Genomic DNA, 6,178 nt, shown 5'->3' with positions numbered 1-6,178 from the left:
GCACCTGCTGCTCTTGCAGAGGACCTGGGTTCAGTTCCCAGCATCTACCTGGTGGTTCACAAGCATCCCTAACTCTGGTTCCTGAAGATGCTCTGATCTTTCCAGGCACCGTGCACACACAGGGTGCACATAAAAACAATTGCACCCTGAAGAATGTACAGGATTTCAAGCAGCAGATATTATAGAGCCAGGAGGTGTAGCTCAACTTGGTAGAACACTTGCCTAGCATGCAGAAAGCTCCAGTTCAGACCTCAGTACCACATAAACTGGGTGTGGTGTCACACATCTGTAATCCTGGGCACTCAGAAGGATCTGAAGTTCGACGTCATCCTCAGCTACACAAGAACTTGAAGCCCACCTTGGCTGCCTAAGAGCCTGTCTCAAAACAGAACAACAGAAATTACATAGATATTCAGACGGATAGTGCAGGTAGGTGGGCGGGCGGGGGTTATGCTTTTGTTCCTTGTGTGGTAAAGAGCCGTTGAAAGGTGAATAGAAAGTGGTACCAGACCTGTGCTTGAGGATCACTTCTCAGCTGTTCGTAAGGGTGGAGCTGGGAGAAGTAGGAAATAAGACAGACAGATACCAAGAGAAACCACTAGGGGGAGATAAATGGCTCTACATCAGTAGCTGAAGTAAGGAACACCCAACACCCCCTCCCCCCGAAAAACAAAAGATATTTAAAAACTTACGGGACGATCACAAAGCATATCCTTTGGCACGAAGTAGTTTTGTGTTTAGGGGCATTAAAGACAAAATACAAAATTACGGGTGTCTTTTTACTAGCCCAGAATGCCATTATATCTAGTCAAAATTATTCAGGACGGGGAGGGTCATCAGCCTACGGTCATAGAGAGGGTAAAGATCTAAGGGCTATCCGCCAAGGCCCTCCATTCAAATCCAGTCATGTTCAGGAAGGGAGATGTCAGGTAAGCCTAGAATGGGAGTGGGGTGGGTAAACAGAACCAGAAATTCAAGTGTGAAGTGTCCTGGTAACAGGGACATAAATAAATAGATCTGAAGGTGACAGGAGGAAGAAACGGAAAGAGAGGCTACAAACAGGAGGGCTGTACCCAGAGCAATCAACAATTGTGGTGTAAAATGGGCAAACAATTTTTTTTAAAGAGAAAAGAAACCTTTGTTTTCTTTCCCATACACACACACACACACACACACACACACACACACACACACACACACACACACGCAAATATATATATATATAACAAAGTTTGCCGGGCTGGAGAGATGGCTCAGTGGTTAAGAGCACAGACTGTTCTTCCAGAGGACCCAAGTTCCATTCCCAGCACCCACATGGCAGCTCACAGTTGTCTGTAACTCTTGTTCCAGGGGATCCAACACCCTTAAATAGACATACATGTAGTCAAAACACCGATGTATATAAAATAAAAATAGATATTTTAAAAGAAAAGTTTAAAAAAAAGAAAAAGAAAAGTTTGCAGAAATCATTGTTCCTATCTCATAATGTTCCCCTCCACCCTGGATACCACCCTACCTATAGCAATCTCTTTTAAAAATGTAACCATAGTGTTGTATGCCAAATATATGAGATTGTCTCTTGACAGATGGAATTGATTTAGGTGAATCTAAATGTTAAAATAGTCAACTTTCCCAGTTCAGTTGCCGAAGTACACCGTTAGGCAAGAGTAAAGCTTTCCCTAAAGAGCATAGTTTGAAACTCCTTTTACATTTTATCTTACATTTGGTTTGTTGAGACAGAGTCCTACTCTAACCTACACAGGCCTGGAGCTCGATAACTCAACTGACTTCAAACTCATGGTGATCCTCCTGCCTCAGCCTTATGAGTGCTGGCATTACAGATGTGCACACCTGGCTTTATCTATTTTTTTTTTTTTTTTGGTTCTTTTTTTCTGAGCTGGGGACTGAACCCAGGACCTTGCGCTTCCTAGGCAAGCGCTCTACCACTGAGCTAAATCCCCAACCCCTCTATTTTTTTTTTTTAATTTGTGTGTTTGGTCTGGTTTTTCAAGGCAGGGTTTCTCTGTGTAGCCCTAGCTGTCCTGGCACTCACTCTGAAGACTAGGCTGGCCTTGAACTCACAGAGATCCTCTTGCCTCTGCCTCCCAATGCTGGGATTAAAGGCGTGCATCGTTGACATCCGGCCTATTTTTTAAAAATTTTTAATAGGAAAACAAACATATAAAACGTATTACATGCCTAAGGCATAGGAGTTTTAAACTCTCAAGTCTCCTTTTTTTCTCCTAAGATGATGCCCAAAGCTAAGAGATTGAAGGACCACACAGTGCCAATAGCATCTCTTCTCTGTCCTTTAAAGGGTTAAAGACATGTCTCCAATGCTTTGTGGTAACATTGTTGCAATTTCACTGCTTGTTCAGGGAAGGAGTATGTCATACTTTCCATCGTCTCAAGGAAAGTGAAATGAGAGCCCGTGGCTGTCCTTACCTGATATCACCTTACTATGCTAAATGACATGGCCGCAATGCTAGCTGAAGTCAGTAAGCACAGGTGGACCCGGCTGAGGGCAAGAACAGCTAAGCTCCTCAAAGTTGGCAGCCTCAGCCTGCGGTGCAGCTCAGTGGTAGAGGAGGCTGCCTGGTGTGAGTTTAATCTCTAGCGCTGAAAAATATAAAGGCAGGATTAGACAAGCAGATAAAGCCATTTGGTTCAGTTTGGCTTCCTTCCGAGCAGTGAGCGGTACCTTCTCCTTCCCTCCAGGAGGCGGCTTTGGGCTGCTTGCTTCTTCTGCTCCGAGGTACAGTCGAGCACAGTCTATCAAACACACACTTTTAAGAGATTCTGCCCCATTTCCTTTTGAGTACATTTTCTTCGGTTCTCTTTGCTTTCTTTTCCAAACACTGTGATCACTTCTATGTAGACGTCTCCTAAATCGTGTATGAATTTTAGTGGATTTAATCATCAAAACACAACTGGGTTTTAGACGGGATTTTATTGTGTGGGCTCCTCGCCCTGCTGGTAAGTGTACCCCAAGGATACGGGGGCGCTTGGGGTAGTTTTTGTTTTACTTTAACCCTGTCTGTACTATCTCTGTGTCCTGTATTGACTCTGAGGGAGGCATTTGGAGTTGTTAGAGAATTTGCGGGTGTAAGGAGAATGAAGCTAAGAGGCTCCTGTTCTTTCTATAGAAATTCCCACAAAGTGACTCAGTCACAAAAATCAAAGGAATCTAGAGATAAGGGTGGAGTAGAGTGTTTTAGACTTCAACTGGAGAAAGGTGCAAGTCTAAGTGTTGTTGTTTGTTTTTAAGATTGGTTCTAGGGGTTGGGGATTTAGCTCAGGGGTTGGGGATTTAGCTCAGTGGTAGAGCACTTGCCTAGGAAGCGCAAGGCCCTGGGTTCGGTCCCCAGCTCCGAAAAAAAAAAAAAAAAAGAACAACAAAAAAAAAAAGATTGGTTCTGAGACGAGAGAGAGAGAGAGAGAGAGAGAGAGAGAGAGAGAGAGAGAGTCAGAGTATTGGATATCTTGGAGGTGGAGTTACAAGCAGTTATCAGCTGCCCCATGTGGATGCTGGGGACCAACCTAGGGTCCTCTGGGAGAGCCGTGATAATTCTTAACCATGAGCCACTTCTCCAGCTCCCAGTGGATTGTAAAAACAGAAGAGCTATACTCTGGCTTAGTGGTTGAGCTCCAGTTATAAATGGATCTTCCTCCCAAGGTTATTTTATAAAAAGAATTCACAAATGTTTTAGCTATATGAACATCTACATGTGATTCATGTGTGTTAAAACTAACTTTAAATGCTGGGCGGTGGTGGTGTGCGACTTTGATCCTAGCACTCAGGAAGCAGAGGAAGTCAGTCTGGTCTACAAAGACAATTCCAGGACAGCCAGGGCTACACAGGGAAACCCTGTCTTAGAAGAAAAAAAAAAAAACAAAAAACAAACAACAACAACAAACAAACCAAACTAAACCAAAGCAACAACAACAACAAAAAGAAAATTAGAAAATTAAAAATAAACCTTTAGTTTTAAGTTCGAAAAGATAAAAACAGGAGGCTAGTAAATCAGGAAAAGAAATTGGTAATGTTTCAAGCTGGAAGATAAAGATGTGCACCTGAATGATTCTGTGCAGGGGCATTGTGAGAGGGGGACTGCTAAGAGGAGGCTGGTGCCAGAGGGTGTCCTGGAAAGAGAGAGGATATGGCCATTTTCCTCCAGGATGTAGCCTTGGAAAGTTACCTCAGGGCCCTTTCTCCTGACCAAAAAAAAAAAAAAAAAACCCTCTTTGTGAACTGGAGGGAGTTCACAGCCAGGCTTGCAAGAGCTGAGGTATATTGTTCTGTGACTGTGGTAGACAGTGCCAAGGATGTAACAGTAATTATAAATCTCATTGTCCCAGCACTTCAAAACCCTATGATTCCCCATTCTCTCAGAAAAAAGACCAGATTCCTTGCTATGTGTTCAAAGCCCAGTCTACTTCTGCAGCCCCGGGCCTTGCTGCTTCATTTCTCTTCCTCCTGTTTTTTTCTTGTCTCCACATATTGTCTTAGTCAGGGTTCTATTGCTGTGAAGAGACACCACGACCACAGCAGCTCTTAAAAAGGGAAGCATTTCGTGGGGGCTGGCTCACAGTTTCAGAAGTTCAGTCCCTGATCAGCATGGTGGGAAGCATGGCGGTCTGCAGGCACACATGGTGCTGGAGGATCTGCAGGCAGAGACTGGAGAACTGGCTGGAGACTAGCCTGGGCTACACAGCAACAGCAGAAACAAGAGACACTGCTTCAAGTAGAAGGGAAGAACTTCTAGGGGTTGGGGATTTAGCTCAGTGGTAGAGCGCTTGCCTAGCAAGGGCAAGGCCCTGGGTTCGGTCCCCAGCTCCGAAAAAAAAAAAAGAACAAAAAAAAAAAAGAACTTCTGAAAATTTTCCTCTGACTTCTACATATGTGCTACCCACCATGTAGACCCACCCCTGCATGGTTAGCTAATTTTTTTTTTTTTTTTTTGCTTCCTAGGCAAGCGCTCTACCACTGAGCTAAATCCCCAGCCCCAGCTAATTTTATAAATTAAATACAACACTTGTTAAAATGTTGGAGCTAAGCATGGTAGCTTACGTTTGTATGAGATGTGTATGTGAAAGAGCACTGGCTGCTCTTCCAGAGGTCCTGAGTTCAATTCCTGGTAAGCGTAGGGTGACTCACAGCCATCTGTAATGCTCTATAGGCATACAGGCATACAGGCATACAGAGCACTCAAAGATAACAAAGGTGGTGTTTATATGTATATCAGAACTTGAGGGGAGGGACTGAGGCATGGCTAGCCCAAGTTACAGAGGACGTTCTAAGCCAGCCTGGGCTATCTAATGAGAACCCCATCTCTAAAAATGCCTAGCAACAAAAGAGTTAAAGTCCAAAGAAACTTCAATAAATCACGCAATATATTGCTGCCATGTCTTCATGCTGTACTCACTGGAAGGAAGGTTCTGCCCAAGGCAAGGGGAACAGTGTGCCTGATGTCATGGGATATAGCACCTCACCACTCTCTAGGAAGTGATCTATAAACCTGAAGGCTAGCTTGGCGCCTCATTCCTAGAAGGTCAGCAACACCTCCTGGTGTCAGTTAGTGCCAGTGTGGAGAGGTTGAAAAGGTGGCAGGATCTGTAAGAAGTGAAGAAAGGCAGGAGGTAGGCCATTGGAGCACCACCTTGTTCCTTTTGTTATGTCTGAGTATTCTGTCTGCAGGCCAGAAGAAGGAAAGCATTCCATTACGGATGGTTGTGAGCCAACATATAGTTGCTGGGAATAGAACTCAGAACCTCTGGAAGATCAGCCAGTGCTCTTAACCACCGAGATATGTCTTCAGCTCCTTAAATTTTAAGAGGTTTTGTTTGTTTGTTTGTTTTTGAGACAGTTTTTCTGTGTAGCCCTGGCTGTCCTGGAACTTACTCTGTAGACCAGGCTGGCCTCAAACTCAGGAATCTGCCTACCTCTGCCTCCTGGGTGCTGGGATTAGTGTGTGCCACCACTGCCCAGCTGGAGTACCTTTGGAAGATGTGATTGCTATGGGACCCTGCTGGGAGGGGGTTATCAAATAGAGTGATCCTGGATTGTGAATCTCTGGCTTCCTGTGTTATCATGATATCTCCCTCTGACACATTTCCACAATGATAGCATCTGCCATGGTTTTTTATTTTTTGTTTTTGTTTCGTACCCAAAAGGCCC

At 44.3% G+C, this 6,178-nt stretch overlaps 1 long non-coding RNA gene across 2 annotated transcripts; it reads right to left on the bottom strand.

The window, feature by feature from the left end:
- Positions 1-227: 227 nt before the first annotated feature.
- LOC134479402 (uncharacterized) lies at positions 228-5,719 on the bottom strand. 2 transcript variants are annotated; one of them, XR_010052714.1, is made up of 4 exons: positions 5,072-5,719; positions 2,702-2,885; positions 2,446-2,619; positions 228-379 (listed from the first exon to the last, which is right to left on the bottom strand). It is a non-coding gene; the product is annotated as an uncharacterized LOC134479402 (long non-coding RNA). The 2 variants fall into 2 exon arrangements; XR_010052715.1 differs by lacking the exon at positions 5,072-5,719 and having other exon boundaries at positions 228-375; positions 2,702-3,392.
- Between the last annotated feature and the right edge of the window lie 459 nt (positions 5,720-6,178).

Source organism: Rattus norvegicus, chromosome 6 (genome assembly GCF_036323735.1).
Source record: "Rattus norvegicus strain BN/NHsdMcwi chromosome 6, GRCr8, whole genome shotgun sequence".
Lineage (NCBI taxonomy): Eukaryota > Metazoa > Chordata > Mammalia > Rodentia > Muridae > Rattus > Rattus norvegicus.
This window is presented reverse-complemented; position numbering and strand designations above follow the sequence as displayed.